The sequence below is a fragment of the Cebus imitator genome, unplaced genomic scaffold (genome assembly GCF_001604975.1).
Source record: "Cebus imitator isolate Cc_AM_T3 unplaced genomic scaffold, Cebus_imitator-1.0 Scaffold371, whole genome shotgun sequence".
In the NCBI taxonomy this organism is placed as follows: domain Eukaryota; kingdom Metazoa; phylum Chordata; class Mammalia; order Primates; family Cebidae; genus Cebus; species Cebus imitator.
The window spans coordinates 246,380-266,454 of record NW_016107686.1 but is presented as its reverse complement, the minus strand read 5'-3'; the positions used below and the strand labels follow the sequence as shown (position 1 = coordinate 266,454).

At 32.3% G+C, this 20,075-nt stretch overlaps 1 protein-coding gene across 3 annotated transcripts in view; it reads right to left on the bottom strand.

The window, feature by feature from the left end:
* CNTN6 (contactin 6) overlaps positions 1 to 18,543 on the bottom strand; it is a 294,828-nt gene extending 276,285 nt beyond the window's left edge. For all 3 annotated transcript variants that reach the window (XM_037730963.1, XM_017507288.2, XM_037730964.1), the window contains exon 1: positions 18,000 to 18,543. The gene's annotated coding sequence lies outside the window, so the exon portion shown is untranslated. The remainder of the gene's footprint in view (positions 1 to 17,999) is intronic.
* Positions 18,544 to 20,075: the final 1,532 nt, after the last annotated feature.

The window sequence follows — 20,075 nt, the reverse complement described above, 5'->3', positions numbered from 1 at the left end:
AAAAAAAAAAAAAAAAAGAAAAAAAAAGAAAAACAATGGTAGATAATATTTTATTTACATTATTTTGACATTTTAAAAGTGTATTACAGGATATGTTTTATTTGTTTTGTTTTGCTTCAGTAAATTGTAAACAAGAAAAATAACAATAAAAGATTAGAAACTATATTCTGAATATTACATCATTTTACTCTACAATTTTGCATGCATCTCTAGAAAGGTATCTTGATTTTTGAGAATGAATGTGGAAACCACAGCCACCGGATACAAATATGAAAGTCTATATGTGAATTCTTGCTCTGTAGTCACAAGCAAGTCCCTTGAATCCCCTTAGAACCTCGATGCTCACTGGGGATCATAAATTAATATCAAGTTTATTATATTTTCAAATGCAAATGCTGTTTCCCCCTTAAAATTTTCAACTTAATTTATATGTCTGTTATTCTTTTTGTAATCTTATTAAAACAAGAAAAATGTTCTTCTCTTTTGCCACAATTAAAATTCAATTATTTCGTATTGAACAGACTAAGCACACATAAACAATCAGGACTTCTAACGTAGTTTGTTACAATTTCTTTCAATATTTTAGATGATATTTGTACAATAGAACTATCCTGTTCTCTTAAAGTGTCTGAATAGTCTGACAAATCAGCAGTAGGTCCTCAACAATAAAAATCTAAGCGTTTAGTTCTTGTATATTACCCTTATAAAATAGTAAATCTTATTTTAAACATTGCAAAACTTTTTCTAAAAAGTTAATTTATATATACAGTACTTTTCAACTTAAACTAGTATGTCTAAAATCAGTTACTTAATTACAAAATTAAAAAATGCAAACACAAATCAAATCTGACAAAGACTCCTCAGAGTCTTAAACATGACAAGCACTTTTCACATCAAACACATAGAAAAGATTCTAATTAATACAAAATTAATTAAAAATAGCTCAAAGTTACTACAGGTTGAGCATTCATGAGCTCAATATCTCAAATCTGAAACGCTTCAAGATCTACAATTTTTTGGGCACCAGCAGGACTCCAAAGTGAAAAATTCCACACCTGACCTCATATGACTCATTACAGTCAAAATGTAGTCAAAACTTTTTTTCCTGCTAAAAATTGTTAAAAATATTGTATAAAATTGCATTCAGTTTATATGCATAAGGTTTACATAACATATACATGAATTTTGTGTTTAGACTTGGGTCCCACTCCCCAGGATATCTCATTATGTATATGCAAATATTCCAAAATTCAGAAAATCTCAAATTTTAAAACACTTTTGGTCCCAAGCATTTTGGATAAGGGATATCCGACCTGTAATACCATGGGTTTGATATATGTCATTATCTCTATATTTTATTCTGTTATTACCCAAAGTTAAAAAAAAAAAAAAACATTTATTCTCTAAGGAATTTTATCACCTCAAATGGATTAATTTTTTTATTATAAATAAATCTGAAAAGAGGATGTAGGTGCTCGAACTATCTATGTCTAGGGTAATTTTCTGCATAATACTCACATTAACACCCTCAGTCTTAATTATATTTCTTATAACAACTGAAGATTTCAAATCTAAACCTTTCAGATAGAGGTGACTTTTGGGGGTCCTAGTTGTGCTCTTAAATAATTTTGAGTGATTTATTTTGAAACTCCGATTTAGAACTAAATTCTTTCAGTAACCTCTTCACAAGCTCTATTAATTGCATATCAATTTTGCATTATTCTAATCTGGCTGGACCACAACTCTTATAGATATTGGTCTGTTGTTCAGGCCACAACTCTGAAACCAGGCTAATTACACACTATCATATACCATGAGAGCTGAAAGGAAATCAAACAGAAAGAAACATCATCTTCAGAAATTAGCCGCCATGCCTGGAGCACGGTCAAACATTAATAAACTGTTCCGCTTTTGTCACTCTGGAAAATTTAAAATTCAGGGCCATTTTACTTTGATCTTTTGGAGGCAAAAATATGATTAATTACACATTTAATGAGCCATCTAATTTTAAGGAGGAAAGGTTGTTTTACCCTCTCACAATATGTGCAATAAAAAGTGGCATCTTTGACATATACATGAATGGCAATTGCAAATAAATGCTCTTGGATTTGCCATGAATAAATATTCAGTCATGTCATAATTATCTATAAAGCTGAACCAATTTAAAATTTAGTCCTCAAATGAGCAATGAAATTTTGAAATGGGTACTGAACAACTATAATTTTAAAACATATGACATATCTTATGATCATTTCCCTGGCTTTTGTGTGAAAAATACCTATTTATTAGCAAGGTCAACTGAATTTCTCTTACTAATGTCATTGCAATAATTACATTTATGAATCAACTTGACTAGGCTATGAGGTGTCCATATTAAATATTATTTTAAACATGTCAGTGAGGGTGTTTCCAGATAAAATTGGCATTTGAGTCAGGGTACTCAGTAAAGTAGACTGCTATTTCCAATTAGGCATCATTTAATCCATTGAGAGCCTTAATAAAACAAAAAATGGAGGAAGAAAAAATTCACACACACACACACACACACACACACACACACACTGTTGGTTCTATGTCTTTGAAGAACCCCAACTAATATTTGAGTAACTCAATGCTGTTTTATTGCTATTATCATTATTATTATTGACCAAAATGATATATATCAGCAAAACATAATAATTCCACTATGCAATAAAAATCCATGTGATAATTTTGGTTATATTTTCACTCAGTTCTGGCTAACCATAAGCCCAGAGACTATGTGAAGTAAAAGGGAAAGTTTACTGGATAGACCTCTATCCAACATTATTTATATCCTGATATAAAAATAACACTCAAGTCCACAGTGTACTAAAAATCAAGAAATTTATAAAGATTTTTAAGAATAAAAAGAAGTAAGCTATATTCTTGAGTCTAAGCATATGGATATCTATGAACCTGCCTTGCTCTTCAATTTTTTATCCTTAAAGGTCAAAATCAGCACATATGTCTTATATATTGGTCTTTGTTTGAAATCCAGCTAATTCCGAATATCATACACATGTAAGTAAAAATGAATTTAGCCAGGCGCGGTAGTTCACTCCTGTAATCCCAGCACTTTGGGAGGCTGAGGTGGGCAGATAGCCTGAGGTTGGGAGTTCAAGACCAGTCTGACCAACATGGCGAAACCCTGTCTCTACTAAAAATCNTAGCTGGGCATGGTGGCACACTCTTGAACTTGGGAGGCGGAGGTTGAGGTGAGCCGAGATTGTGCCATTGCACTCCAGCCTGGGCAAAAAGAGCAAAACTCCATTTCAAAAAAAAAAAAAAAAGAAAAAGAAAAAGAAGGAAAATGAATTTAACAGGAACTTCTCATCTAATTTTTTTTTCATTTGCCTGGTCTGATTGCAGAGTTTATAATTTCAATGACTTTTAAATCCAAAATTAATCAACACACAACTTTCAGACATGTCTGGGTATATTTTTAATAGCATGAATAAATTAAGGGTCTGCAATAAGCAAAATAGAAAACTCAAAGACACTGAATAGCATTTTACTTTTCTTATAAGAACTGAAAAAGTCGCTACTTTATTTATTGAAAGCTACATAACAAACCACTTCACAACCTAGTGGTTAAAACAACGATTCATTATTTCTCAAAGTTCTTTGGGTTTTCTGGACTGTTCTTTGTATACAGGTAGCATCCCCTAGGCTCACTCATTTCACAACTGGACCAAAAGATCAAAAGAAACCTCTTTTGCATGCCTAGGTGAAGACTCTTGGCTGGAGAGTCCATGTGGTCTCTCTCTTTATCTGGTGTTTCATCTTCCAGGTATTCCATAAGCCTCTCTTTTCAGTGCACACCCTGACTTCCTTCCTGCATATGGTTTGGGGTCCAAGAACAAGAAAGCAGAAGCTGCTTGGTATTTGAAGGGCTAAGAATTGGTATAGCTTTACTTCCACCAATTCTATTGTTAAAAAAAAAAAAATCATGAGGCCATGTCACATTTAGAGAGAAGGAAATAGGTACTACTTCTTAAAGGGAGGAGTGGCCTGTATATACAGGAGGGGAGAAATTGTTGGTGATCATGTTTGGAGATTATCTACCACAGTCAGTGAGAATATTACATCATATTTTTATAATATATTATTATATATTTATATTTATAAATTTTTATATTTCATATTATATTTTTACAAAGACTTTCTCAGGATGAAATATACATTTCATTCTGTATATTTTTATGCATTTTATATACTTCATTCTGGGTATACAGGACTCTACATTTTTATAAACACTTCCTCAGAATAAAAACATTAGAACTTCTGTTTTCTTTAAAACATAAAGCTTAGGAAAATATTCAGGGAGCATGTATTACCTATCATTTCATTTTGCTGTTTTTATTTTACATATTTTCCAATCTTTTTACTTTGCATTTGTACTTTAAAAATTAACAAAACATTGTTTTAATTGTTTCCAAATGTTTCAGTTCAGTATTACGAAAAACAGCCAATGTGAAATAAAGCACAAAAACTCAGAGACTGGGGAAATTCAGAGCAAGTTTTGCCTTGTCGTCAAAGCAGAAAAAAGCCCAGATAGGTGCATATTTTCTCCTTGCCTGTTCATTTCCTTCATGAGTTCCTGTCTGCCTGATGCTACATACCTGGATAAGAAAAAATGATGTTCGCCACTTACTAAACAGGATGATTATTTCAATGCCTAGGTCTGATTGTATTACATCATGCTCAAAAATCACCAGTAGCTCCTCTATTTTGTTAAGAACAAAATTCAAAGTCTTCACATGGGCTGCAGAAACCTCTTGGTTAGCTTCTCTTGTCACCTCGATCTCTGATCCACCAGGACTTCAACCTTGGCTTTTTCAGTCCCTCGTTCCTGCCATGTCCCCTCTCCTTATCTGCTCTAATTTCCATGTGAACATTTTCTCCTTACATGGAATTAGCCTATACCTACTCATCACTTCCCTATGGAAGCCTTCACTGACTTTGCTCACTTGGTCAGTTTATGCTCTTAAGTACCTGTTCTTTGGCGCATTTAGATGATATTTAATGTAGTAATTTTATTCAAGTATTCCCTAAGATTCATGAAGACAGTGTGTATCTCTAAAGCCCTGATACACCAGAGTTTTAAATGTGGTGGATAGATCTAGATAAACAGTTACTGAATTCATTAATCAATCAGTGAGGAAAAATGTAATGGATGAGGTAGCCATTTAGTGATTTTTTTAGCAGAAAAAAAGTTGGTTTACTGTTTATTATGTACAAAGGGTGAAAATGTATCTCTCAATAAACAGAACAAAACAAAACTAAACTAAACTAAAATGCTACCTATGGTATTGAGTGACATTGCTGAACACAACTGAAGTGGATTTCTTAGTGAGGATAAGGCCCAGGTAAACCACTTCTTGTTAGCAAACTCAGTCATAGATGCTGTTGTTATTCACCAGTATTTCCCTCTTTCCAGGCACATAATGTATTTCACTTCTTCCCTCGCTCTCTTGAGTATTTTACTTCAGCCAATGAAATGTGAATTCGAGTGATATATATATATATCACTTCTGGGTGAAAGTGTTTAATTGCCACTGCAAGTCTCTAGAACTACCTCTTTACTGAAATTGTGGAAGCATGTATTCACACGGTATTATAACCTGACAGTCTCATAAAGGACAGTTGCCTCACAGGTGTACACAAATAAATCTTTGTTTCAGACTCCTAAGATTTAGGGGGTGGTTTATTACTGCAGCATAATGTATCCTAACTTGTTTAATAAATGCTGTTATTCTAAGCCATAAGTAAAACATGCTTGTTTCATGGCTTTAATCTTTATTATGGGGGTCTCATGATGTTGCCCAGGCTGGACTCAAACACCTGGCCTCAGCCCTAAATCAAACACACATTGGTTCCTAAAACTCTCTTTGGCAAAGTCAAACACCTTATTTCATTATTTTCTGCCAAAGTAAAATAGCATCAAATACTAACATAATGTGTTATGGTAACTTAAATGCAAGTTAAAACAAAAATAAAAAGTTCTTCCTTGTTCTGAGCATCTGGAAAAGCAAGTTATGCACCTCACATTTTAGGGGAGTTTCTGAAGAAGAAAATATCACACACTTTGTGTATACTTTACCTCTCTGTAATTTATAAATTCTTTTTTAATTTGGAGATGACAACAATTGCTTTTTACCTTTAAACCTATTCCCTGTTCCCTATATGCACTCCTGAATTTTCCTAACATATCAAATTCCTGAAAAGCCCACAATATAGATTACCTCCCAAAGATGTCTCAAATATAATTTGTAGTGATGTAATAAATAACCACTTAAATTTCCTGACTTCATCATGGAGTGGGTTACCATGGTTGCCAAAGGTAGAGACATAAATTGAAGTTTAACATTAATTATCATTTTAATATGTTCTATTTTGTTCACCATTAGATTTAGATGACACTGTAATAGCTTACTTGGAATGAGCACAGATGTATTTGAATTTATGTTTCTCTGGTATATTTAGAATCCACATTTATTAAGCAGGCACTTAATGAGCACACACCATGGGCCAGATGCTGCTAGGTGCCAGAGCTAAAAAATTGAAAACATTGGACCTATATTTAGAAAAGTTTAAGTTGTAGACTTGCTTATGATCTGATGAGCAATTTAGGACCAACACTAATTTATCTTTAATACGACTAGAACAATAACTGCATATCACTTACAGCTATAAAAATATATTTAGAAACATGAACTATTGCAGTTTTCATCTGACCCCTCTGAGTCTGTGAAAGTCAGGTCAGGTATTACTGGCTTCACTGTGTACATTTGAAAACCAAGGTTCAATAATTTATTAAAAATTTTTATGATTTTATACTTAAAATATAATAAGTTAAATGTCTTATAAACTTGGAGAAAAGTGAAAATTACAAGTTATCTCACTGATAGATGATGAACTTCCTGAGCATGAGAAAAAATGTAAAATATCAAAAAAATAAAGGACAGGGGCTGACCATAGCAAAATGAGCAGATATAAATGATTCAAACACTCATGAAATTCATTCAGGCATATATATATATATATATATATATATATATATATATATAAAGTTAATATAGAGCAATACTGAAATACTGTTATTTGTGGATTTGTTTTGTAATCTAAATCAAGAGTATTTACAATTAATCACATTTAGCATTTACAAGGATGGTCACAAAGAGCATTCACCTGCCTGAAGTACAGAGGGAATTGTCTTCCTAAAGGACAATCTAGTAATATACACACTCACATTTTTAAGAACATACAACTGGACACAGAAATTATACTACTAGGAATTTGCTTTTAAGAAATAATCAGACACATATGAAAAGATTCAGGTACAAGTATATTATCAAACCATTGTTCAGTAAATAGTGTAAAAGATAAATAGCTAATGATAGGTTACTGGTGTGAGTAAACAAGGAACACTCATCTGGTGAAAAATCCTTCAGCACTGGGAGAATATTTAATGATACTTGAGAATGTTTACAAGATGTTAATTAATAAAAACAAGCTATAAAGCAGAACGTATACATTCATCTCGATTTTGTATATTAAATGCACACACACGTGCACACACATGATTACTGACAGGCTGCTATAAGCAGAGTGATAGAATTACAATTTATGCATGTTTTGTCTTCTCCAAGTTTTGTATAAACATGTATGATTTTATAATTGGAAAAATGTATTAAATAAACAATATTCTGTTGATTATTAATTTTCCTTCTCTTGTTATATACATAGTAAGTTACCATGGTTATTAAATAATTTAGTGTAGTTTGCAAATTTTGAACAGATTTTATCATGTTAGTAAATTCACAAGTACTATTCACTTAATGAAAATGAATAATTTTCAGGTAGAGTTGAGTATATGATTAAAAAATTCTATAAACATGTATATAATATGAGATTCTATTTTTGTTAATCCTCTGAAAAAACAGAATATATCACTATCTATAAAAATAGAGGAATAATTATTGTTCTTAGAAATATATGTTTCTTTTTATTTAGTCTTTTTCGTCCATCTCACTATACAAGTTTACTAAAATAATCATCTTGGAAGTAATTTAAACTGTTGTTAAATAATTTAATGGCTTCTAATGATAATTTCTCAGGTAAGACCTAAAATTAACAATATTAGCCTCCCCTGCTCCAATTGGTAGAGATGTATACTTAATTGAATTAAAGAATATGAGTCAGAATGTGAATTTTATAGGAGCAGAACTCTTCTCTGTCTTGTTCATAGTTGCATCACCAGTGCCTGAAATAGCATCTATCACATAGTAAGTATTCAGCCAATATTTGTGGAATTATTACCAGTATATATTGTTTAATGAAAATATTATTAATATTGACAATTTAGTATGTTAAATTATTAATCAGAATTAACTAAAATTTTTGTATCAATTGAAGACAGTTTCATGTAGAAAAATTTCTTGAAAAACATAATATCCAGGAGCAAAAACTCCAAGAATAACATGATTTTAGGATAGCTAAGATATATGTGAATCTTAAAACTTCACTAGCATAAAATGAATTTCTGTTACATGTTTCTTTGGAAAAATGACTTTTGTATCACAAGGAAAAGGAGCCCCTAATGGTAAAAGCAATTGGTTCAGGCATCATGTCTTGTGTGCATAATTTTTTAAAAACTGCTATTTGGCTTCCTATCCTGAACTACACATAACAGATAGGTTATTTTTCTTTTAAACTACAATCTGTCTTTTTCTATGAGAAAGTTGTTTCTGTTTATTGCATAATCACTCTGTATATCTGCATGACAAAAGATAGAATAAGAGTGAAGTCAGTAAAAATAAAGCTTTTGCCACCTAAATGCCCCAAAGAAAACAGATAGAAAGCTTCCTTCTCTTGTCTGCAAACCACATAGGCACCGTCTGCACAAAGTAACAAAAAAAAAGTAAAGTCGGCACCTCTGAAAAGAAAATTTTTTTAATAACCACTGTGCTAATTCTAATAAACCATTTTCAGCATACACTTCTGTGGTAAATTTATATATAGGAATATCAAAATTATACCTGTTAGCAATACAGATTCAGAACTGAGCATGTTTACGAATTGACTAACAACATTAAATGCTTAGAAAACATCTCCATGTTCCACTTTTTAAAAAGTGTCTTCTATCGAGTCTAGAATAACAGAAATGTTTTCATCTCAATACAACTTTAAGAACTTTCTTTAATTTATTCTGAACTCTTCTGATAGAAAATTAGCAGCACAGCTGATTTCTGATCTTCTTTTTTATTTATTGTATCTTAGTGATTGGGAGACTCTGATAGATGTCAGAGAGGAAAATCATGTTTTTTCACTAAGAGCTCTATTCCAGCAAGTATTTTGAACTCCTGCTGTTTACAAAGATAATTCAGTGGTCTCCATACAGAGCTCCTTACACAACCCCATTAGACATACAAATGTGAGAAACCAAATAAGTTAAACTTTGAAACAATATGCAAAAAAAGGCATTGAAAATAAAATGTCTACATTCTATTGAGAGCTCATCCATGTTGGCCTCTTACAGACATGACTGATAAATTACAAGTAACTCCACCAAATATCTTATTTGAGTCTCTCCTTCCTGCCTTAAAAGAAAACCTTTAAAAAGGGTCTTAAAAAGATCCATCCAGTATTCTCACTTTTATTCAGCAGAAATAATCTTTAAAAAAAATGGTTCGTTTAGCATTCAGCTTGTACCGTGTCACTAGGAATTGCTGTGCTAACAAAGTTTTTGAATAATTGCCTCTACATTTTAAGAATTTGCACATCATTAAACTTAAAGAATTAATAGAGCTGCCACTTCCAAAGAATATATAAACTAATAAAATCCACTAGCCTGCTTTTCTAACTAAATTCTAGAGCTCCCTAACATATTCTTTCATCTGACTAAACCAAGCACTTTAATTTGTTACAGTAATATTTGTGGGGCCAATGAAAGGGGCCAATGGAAAGACAGATTCAATTGGCATTAACCATTTCTTATTAGATTATATACCTGAGACTTGACAATGTTTCCAGAAAAAACAAAATAGCAAATGTTCCGTTGCCCATAACAAAATAAATCCATGAAACCATGAGAGTACAAGAAAAAAATAAAATACCAACAAATGAGAAAGTTTGATGACTTTCTAGATGTTGGAAAGCAGATGGGAACAAGTCCAGTCAACATAGAAGTATAGGGAAGTACATTGCACCATGCAATGTGATGCAGAGGGATTTCTTTTCCACTACAGACACATACGAATGCTATGTAAGTATAAAAACCCTTTAAGAAGTACACATAGCTGAGGTTAAATGTTAAAGATGTAAATCCTCAGGGGCACCAAATGGAGAGAAATTCAGACTGGCAAGGAGATGGTAAAGTTGGAATAACCTCCCAAAAGGGGAGCCTTTGCATGAAATAGCTGACCTTATAGGAACTTGGTGATCTGGTGGAAAAAAGATTCCCCAAAAGGCAATCAGAACCCAGAATGTGTACTAAGCTTGGTTGTAGATCCCAAATTCATTCTGTCTGTATGGTAAGATAATTTGAAGCCAAAAAGTTCACATATAAAACAGTCCAGAGCCAGAGATATTTGTAGAGACACTGTAGAAGCAACAGAGATGCAATGCTATGCAAAAGCATACACAACTCAAACAATGTTGGTCTCCCACAGAAAACAACATTTGCTGAAGGTGAATTTGTCATAAAAAAAAAAAATTATGAGCACCAGGAAGAATGAACCACCATGAGGGAAATCCAGCAGATGTAAGTAATAAAGAAATTTGTCCCTAAAAATTAAAATAGTAAAACAATTACAATCTAACTTTAAAATAAACTTACTGAAATTTTTTTAAGAGCTTAAGGATGGGAAAGTATTAAGAATAAATAGAAAATAGCAGAAGAATTTCTAAAAGAGCAATATAAATTATAGAAATTAAAACTATTTGTTCTTTTTTAAAAATAAAAGTATAAAATACAGATTAGTAGAAATTACACTGACTGCAACACCAGAAAATAGAAGAAATGAAAAGACAGAAATGAAATCAAAGACAAGTTTAGAAATACTGAATGAACATTACTCATTTCTTAAAGGAGAAAATAAAAGGAATTAAACAATGCAAGATTAAAATATATACTGGCTGAGAATTTTTCAGAATTGAAGAAAGATTTAGGAGCTTGCAGAGTTCTAAATGAGATAAATTTGAAACAACTCCACAACTACACACATTGTAGTGAACTTGAAGGCATCTCTTTTTTTAAGATAAATTCTTAAAATCTATCCAAGTGAAAAGACGAATCTATCTTCATAAGTATGCTAATTAGATCATAAACAGTCCTCTCATGAGCAAAATTATATTCCAGAAGATCATGGAACAGAATATGCAAAAATTGTTGAGAAAAAAGTATCATTCACATAGAGTGCTCTAAAAAACTATAGTTATTAGTTTAGAATGTGACTAACATAGCAATTTTCAACAAATGCATTTTAAGGGAGTTTAAAACAATTTTTGAATGACCTTAAAATGGTCTTCAGAGCACAGGAAAAGAATCTAGGAGATGCACATAAATAGCAAGAATATGGTAAATAAAGAACTCAGGAAATCACATCATATGTCTAAAAAAAAACCTTAACAAAAATATTGGGGGCAGTTTAAAAATAGTGCAAATATGAGCACTGGGAGAAGTGTCTTGGAGTAAATTTAAACAAGTCATTGTCCTGTTTGTGAACAGAATAGATATACTATCTTTACTCTTTATTTGAAAATATAAAAGTATACTTTATGTTAAATTAGTTGTTTACTAAAATATGATAAGGGGAGTATATCACTTTTAACTAGTAAAAGTTGAAAAAATTAATAAAGAACTTTTGATCAAACCAATAAAAGACAGTGTTTATTTAAAAAACACTTTAGTTGAATATAAAATAAGAAATAAGAAATAAGTCCAACTTGATCAACATCATACTAGGTGTGGATGAAATAAATACATTTGTTGAAAGAAAGGAATTCTGAGACTAGAAATAACAAACATGAAATTGTTGATATGCAGTACAGACTTGATATTCTTAATGAAAATCTCACACGTGTGTAAGTTTTCAATTGCTATGCTAATAGCACATTGCCATAATGAAAATTTTAAATAAATTAAATATCCATCAATAAGGGAATGAATAATGAGTATAATATACATAAGATGAAATATCATATTCTAGAACTATATATATTTATAAGAATGAGTCTAAATAGTCTAATATGCAATGAGTTACACAAGCTAAATAAGTTTGTTTTCAGTATGATATCATTTACATAATATTTTTAAACAATATTTTATGTAAACATACATATATAAGAATATATATATATATATATATACATATGTACAATTCATGGTAATGTAGAGTAGAGTGAGGAATGGACTAGGTAGAATTACAGTTTATGCCCTTATTATATATTGTATTGGCATTTTTATTTTGTAAATACTGAAGATGTTAAACCTCAATAAATTTAGCATTTGGTAATTCTGAGGGGTGGGAATTGGTAATTATTAACTTTAATACTTTCCTGAATACTTAAAATTTCCCACTTTTCCAAAAAATATATATGTGCATTACTGTTGAAAGAATTCAAAGACTATGTAACACTTAAAATTGCCTTGTGAAAGTGTGAAAATAGGAAACGTTGCCCGTCTTTAAAAGATGGAGTCAGCAGACATGATACTGAATTTATAGAGTCTGCAATAAAAGCCAATTATATTATTCAAATGTATAATGGTGACCAGCAAGAAAAAAATAACAATAAAATAAACTATGGAAAATACGACAGGAAATGGTGGAAAGGTCTTTATTTTTTATTTTACTGTCTTCCCTGTAATTTCAAATTTTATTGTTGTTGTTTTCAAGTGCATACATTACTTTATTAGGGCATTATCATAAAAAAAGAACAATCACAACAAAAAAACAACATGAAAGAAATGTACAAGCATTCGTGATGTTCTTTGAAGAAATAAATTCTGGCTTATTTGTTCTCATGCTTTTCTGTGCATTGCTTTTATAATCAGAAAATTTAATATGCCCCTTTTCTTGATCAGGTCCAACTGCTTGGTGTATACAGAAATACCATTTCTATTTTTAAGCTATGTGGATCCAGGGACCAGCATCTCTATATCTTCTCACCATCTTCCCTGAGCTCTATTTTAAAATCCACTTATGATTTACACTCCAAATTTAATTCTCTACTAAATACCCAATACAATTGATTAAATAATAATTATAATTTTATTCTTTTCATTGTTTTATATTATTTTTATCCAATGGATCCCAAGGCTCACATATAAATGTTGTAATAGTAATAATAATATGACAATAAACAGCTAACACATAGAGTGCTTATTAATTGCCAGGTTTTCTTCCAAGATTTTTTACATATTTACCTGCTGAATTCTCCTGATAATACTGTAAAGTCAGTACTAACATTATCTTCACTATGAATGGAAAGCTGAGCTATAAAGAGGATAAGAAACTTGCCCCAAACCACAGAGCTCTTCTGTGCTAGACACAAAGAGGGAAAGCTACCATGGGTGGCACTTCAGCTCAAGAGTTTGCCTCCTGAATCTTGCTCCATCATTTTATTCACACTGAGAAAATGCAATTTGTTTTTTAGTAATATCATTAGTTTTTTATAATACTTCATAGGACACACCTATGATTCCTATGAAGTATCGTAAAATACTTCATTGCCTCTTTAAAGGATTTTGAGGTCTAGGGAAATTTGTTTATTCATTCATTCATTTATTCATTTAATTGTAAACATATTACATATAAGTTTTATACCCAGTATACTTTCAAAAAGAATTTGAGTCTACAGATTTTGATTCATGTTCCTATGATGTAAAGTTTTGTAAATTACCTTACAACTTATTGCAAAATAGTTAAGTAGGCCACAGATTTCATCAATATAGACTAATAGGGGATATTATCAGAAGGCATTCCCAATGGCTCTGTTTTTTCCTCTAGCATGTCCTGTGTTATGCCTTTACCATAATAAATGTTTAATACTACAACACATCATGCAGATGAACTTGGTTTTAACTAGAGCAGCTCTTTTCAGTATGAACACTGACAACAACATTCTATTCAAATTTTCTTTCAAAGAACTCTTCTAAACTGATTGATACTTAAAACTTTTTAAATAAAGAGATTTTTTTATTCCTCTATTGTCCCACAGGAACAATAAAGAGAAATTTAAAAAGTAGCAGTGGTAATGGTGGGGACAAAAAACAAAGCAAAAAACCCTCTGTCTTCAATTAAAATGTTACTTGACATAACCTCCAAAACACAATTGAAGCCCATTTTCACTGTTGCCAAATGCTAAAATACGTGGACCTTTGGGGGACATCAGGGAAATCTGGTAAGTGCTTTCTTTAGAATACCGATTGCCCCAAAACCTGGTAGCTGAGGAAATTGCTAGTGTTGAGAGGAGGAAATATGTATTTACAAGACTACAATACAGAAGGTTATGCCTTAATAGGTTTACCAGAAGCTATACTATTCATTCAAGTGGCAAACAAGACAAGTAAGATAACCAATTTGTCAGTTAAAATTGAAAAGAAATTTGGATATGCAAGGTGGAAAGTAGACAAATGAGATACAACATGTACACAATTGGTGATTCTGAAGAAAAGAAAGAAGCAATATAACCACAATTTGACCATACCCGGTTGGGGAACAAAAAAGAAATAGTAACATAACAAATCCTGAAATAAGAGAATCTTAAATCAAGGGGGTAAACTTCCAAAAAGTTAACAAAAATGGAACAAATCCAGGACAAAAACAAAAAAATCTGTAAAAATAAACACACGGACAAAACAAAAGAATCATGTAGGCACTTACAAGACAAAAAGCAAGTCACATTCAATGACAGAAATTGCAGACATACCTAAAAATGTTGCAAAACAACTTTCAATATGGGAACGGCCTCTAAAATGCTTACAAACATTTACACATTTCCAAAAGAAAAAAATAAGCGTGATCCAAGAAAGCTAACACATCTTGAATGTATAGGACAAAAAACAGACATGCTCAAGTATGGAAATTCACAGAAAATATAGCACCTACGACTATTTCTTAGGTGGAGAGGTACGACATAGTGAAATCTAACAACCTCCAAAATAATTTAAAATAAAGAACACAGGAATGGTGAATTGGGTAGTAAAATCCTGTTGGTAAAGAATAATTTCTTTCAAATTTGAAGTAAGTTTAGACTAAGTCTGTGGGTATTCAGCTAGAATGTACATACCCAAGAATGTAAAACTGATATAGTTTAAATTCAGGTGGTACAGGTAGAGTCGATGACAACAAATCACATTGCAAATGCATTTAACTATCATAACAAAGGCTTATAAAAGTTTGTTTACCATTTAAACATGTACACAAAAAACAACTTCAAACTATTGCTATTTTCAAAATTTTGGGTATAAACTATAAAGGTATTCTGGACATAATATCTCCCTTGGAAAGAAATATATACTTAACAATTTCTTCAATGTTGTTTCAACTTCTCTTTTTTCAGTTTAATTAAAATATGAAATCAAAAATTAAACTAAATATTCTTGTGTTTCTTGTTTGTTTGTTTGTTTGTTTTATGAAATGGAGTCTTGCTCTGTCACCCAGGCTGGAGTGCAATGGCACAATCTGGGCTCACTGCAACCTCTGCATTCCAGGTTCAAGCAATTCTCTTACCTCAGCCTCTTGAGTAGCTGGGACTACAGGTGTGGGTCACCACGCCCCGCAAATTTTGGTATTGTTAGTAAAGACAGGATTTCACCATGTTGGCCAGGATGGTGTCGATCTCTTGACCTCATGATCCACCTGCCTCGGCCTCCCAAAGTGTTGGGATTACAGGGGTGAACCACCATGCCCACCCAGTATTTCTGTTTCTTAAGTGTAGGATAAGATCTCATTCTTACAGAAGAGTATCTATTATTGACTATATTATCTAAATATTTATAATTTATTTTTTAAAAGGTGTATGGCAAGAAACCACTCTTACAAAAGTATTTCTCTCTCATCTGAATTTAGGCATCAGGATGTCTCCAATGATAGTCTTCAAATTTCATGATTGTTATTTACAGGTGATAGGGTTTCCTTTTAGAACTTTTATGTATTGCTTGAGTTATTTTCATGAGTAGAACTTAAACTTCTGCATTCCGATTAGTATGCTACTAAAATAAACAGATAAGTGAATAAATAAGCAAATATTTTGTATTTCTTCTTCTCACATAAAAGAATTTAAAAGGTACTATTATACTACTGAATATTTTTACTTATCAAAATAACATCAGAAGTATGCAATGAATTTAATATGCCACACATTCTTTTCTTTTTGGGGTTTGGTATAAACTCAGAGAAAATATGTAATCTTTTTCTAAATAAACAAGTGAAGCTTGTTTTCTTTATGGAAAGTTACACAAAAATTGTAAAAAAGTATTCTGGTGCTTCACCATAAATATTCAAAGGAAGTAATGCAATGAAGTCATTTATAAATGATTGACTTTTTTGCTAAGATGTGATAAGTTATGCATTTATATAACCTCATACAATGCTTTATATAAAAGTTTCCACATTTATATATTTGAAATCTTTGAACTGCACAGCCACGATTATTGCCAAAAAAGAAGAAAAAAAAAAGAAAAGAAAACCCAATGAAGCATTCAAAGATGAAATGATTCTGTATTTCTGTTTTTTATACAAATGGTGTTAGCATTTTTGTATGTTTATGCTTGTTTTGTGAACACGCATAGTTATGTTTACACATATATGTGAAGGAGGAGGGTAGAAAGAGTCTCCTTAAACATCTTCTTTCCTTATAAAATACAATGTGCATAAATTGGTGAAACCTTCAACAACAACAATAAAAAGATGATAAACCCATCAGATAAATGAAAATTGCTCAAAACAAGCAATTCAATATTCAGCATATGCTCCTTTTTTTACAGATATGTTCAGAAAACATTGCCACTGTAGATAAAATTATGAATACCTCATTTTCCAAATTGATTCTGTGTGATTCTACTGTTCCCTCTATTTTTTCTCAGTATAACTTCTATTTAGTCATTCTGTGAATGTTTCTCAGAGGACATAGTCAGGATGCTGATTATTTAAACATAAGTAGTTTTCATTCGGAGAAGCAAAAACTATGAATTCCAATTTTTCTTCCTAAACCCCAATGTTACAGTATCCCATTAACATAATGGGTTATACATGGCTAATCTCAGAGCTCTTAAAAGTTTTGTTCCCAAGTCATCAACTTCTGAAAGTTTTCATAAAGTATTATAAGAACTTTAATACTGACAAGCTTAACTGGTGTAAATGGCAAAGGAAACTCCAGAGGCTATTATTAGGAAGCTGGGTATAAAGCAAAATGCCAGACAAAATTTGGTGAGCCCACATGACCTCCAGTCTTGCTTTGCTCCCCTTACTAAATCCTCCCCTAGGAAACTTTATAACCATTCTTTTAAATCATCGGGTGAAAACTGCAAACCCCACCCCTCATACCTTTTATTAAAAAAAAAAAAAGACAAAAAACATTTAGCAATCACATTTTCCCATCTGCCGTTACAAAAAGGGCGTGTAGCCATCTGAAAGTCCCAGAATTAGCACTGTCATCCCGTCTTGCCCATTAGTTTTACTGCAGCAAAGACTAGTGAAACACTGAAAAATGTACCTGTAGTGTCTCCTTCCCTGGTTTGATCCTAACCTACCAGAATACAGATTCAATACATTTTTCCCACACAAGGAATAAATGCATTTTAAACATCAGCATGATAGAAACACAGCATCAAAAAAGCAGTGACTTCTCCCCCAACCCCAGCTTTTACCTGTTATGCTAATACAAAGACATTGAAAGGAAGAAAAGCTGCAGCTTGCCCAGCAATATTCTCATTGCAGCAGACAGCACAATTTTGTACTTACAGATCTTACGAGGGAAATGTCTCGGGATCTTTACAATTTTTCTGCAGAACTCTGTTTCAAGCTCTCAGCCAGGCATGCTGTGCATCCAGGCAGAACCAAGCCGTATGGAATGTCTATGCAGCTGGGAGATAATGGGACTCTCTTTCCCAGCTGGGACTGCAAGCCTTTTATCCACTGAGTATTGCGTGGCTCTTCTCTGGTCTTAAGCATGAAATACGCTCCTCTCCTGCTGCATTCCTGTCGGAACCTAGACAATCAGTTCTTGAGGCACATGTGCAAAGCTCTCGTTTGGAATATTCAAAAGGAAAATTCTTTCTACATTGAAAGCCAGCTTTATCTTCATCAACCTTCACAGAATCAGAGAGAGCTGAGAGCAGCTGCCATTCCAGTGTCATGAAAGATTAAATTCACCCTCCTCTTTCTTTGACTGGAGATAGTCACTCCTGTCGGGTCATCAGAAAAATCTCTCTTATTGAAAACTGGGTCAGACTAACTACTTATTAGGTTTCCAACAGGAAAGGAAGTAATTTTTTTTTCATCCTCTGGTTTCACTGCATTGTCATTTGCAAGCAAAGATTAAGCTGGTCAAGGGTCTGCACTGATTTAGACAGTAATCAAATGTAAGCTTTTTGAAGCATGTCAGTAACACCTTCTATTAGTGAAGGTGAAGAGAAAGGGGAAATAAAATCAAATGATTGTATGCATTATCACTAAAACCTTTCTAAACTGTATTTTAAAAATATGTGTTTGAGGTTTCTTAAAGACAGGTAAAGAAAGTAGAGTCAAACAAGTCCAAAAGAGTATTGCTGCTCTCCAAGAAACATTTGTTATTCCAGAGGCAGAGAACAAGTGTCTAAGTGTTTGCATAAGAGCTCTGTAAGAAAAATAATAGTTTTTTTGTTTCACCCCAGACACTCCAACTAAATTTTTAAATATATTTGGGTCTTGTCGTTGGGTTTTGAAGGGACTAACTGCTTGAAGGAAGAAAACTAAGGAACAGCAATTACACAGGCATATACACAGAGACTCTAATGCATACAAACAACTATAACATGAAAACAGAATGATAGTTTGGACTTATTTTCAAGTTAGTATACAAAGAAATTACACTCTTAGCATAAATAACTGGATACTGAGAAAATGAAATCCCAAAATCAAACGGAAATAAGTCAAAAGATATTTATTGTCCTCAGTTCGCTTTCATCTGACGAGCAAGAAATTTTCTATTACTAAATTTTATGACTATGTCCTATGGATTTCTTCACATGGTCTAACCAAAATCATAAAGGGTTTTAGAAAGGAGATGATGTTTCCTAACACAATATAAACTCAAAATGGGCTAACCTATTGTTTCTCCCAATTCATAGGAAGGCAAACTGGACTAATAAGTAAACTACCTGTTTTCAACGAGCCTCTTTTTTTAAAAAAAACTTAGGAGTATTTCTTGCTTTTTAGGAATAAAAATATTTTTTTATTTGTAAAAATGTCAACATGACTTTTTCTGCAGTTTTAAGAACTATAATGATTATATAGTAGACTTTTTTTGTGGAAAGAAATTCATTCAATTTAAAGAATATCCCTTTACTCAAATCTCCAACACTTCTGCCTCATATTCAAGGACAGATGATTGCTTTACTTTCTAATTTTATCCAAAAAGGAATAAGAACCAGAAGAAAACTTCAGTAAGCTCCTATCACTGCATCTAGTCACATACCTGCCTCTGTGACCACAGACTCTTCCTTTATCTTGTTAACTTGGGGTGAACCATGCTCCCTCCTTAGGCTAAGCCATCCACTTGTGCTCTAGATAGTCTTCTCCTACTAAAGGGACCACTCTACCCACCTGTCTCTCTTTGTGGAATCATCAACTATCCCTCCCTTCTGCAGCATTATAACAGAGATTTGCTGCTAGTTGGCCCATTTTAAGAATCAGCATCCCTTTAACATCACATCTTCCTCTGATGACTACTGCATTTCCTTGCTTCTGTTTATAGCAAAACACTTGGAAGGAATTCTCTGTACTTATTGTCTCCATTTTTTCTCATTTTATCTTGAATCCAGCTTGATTAGTCTTTTGTCCCCACTG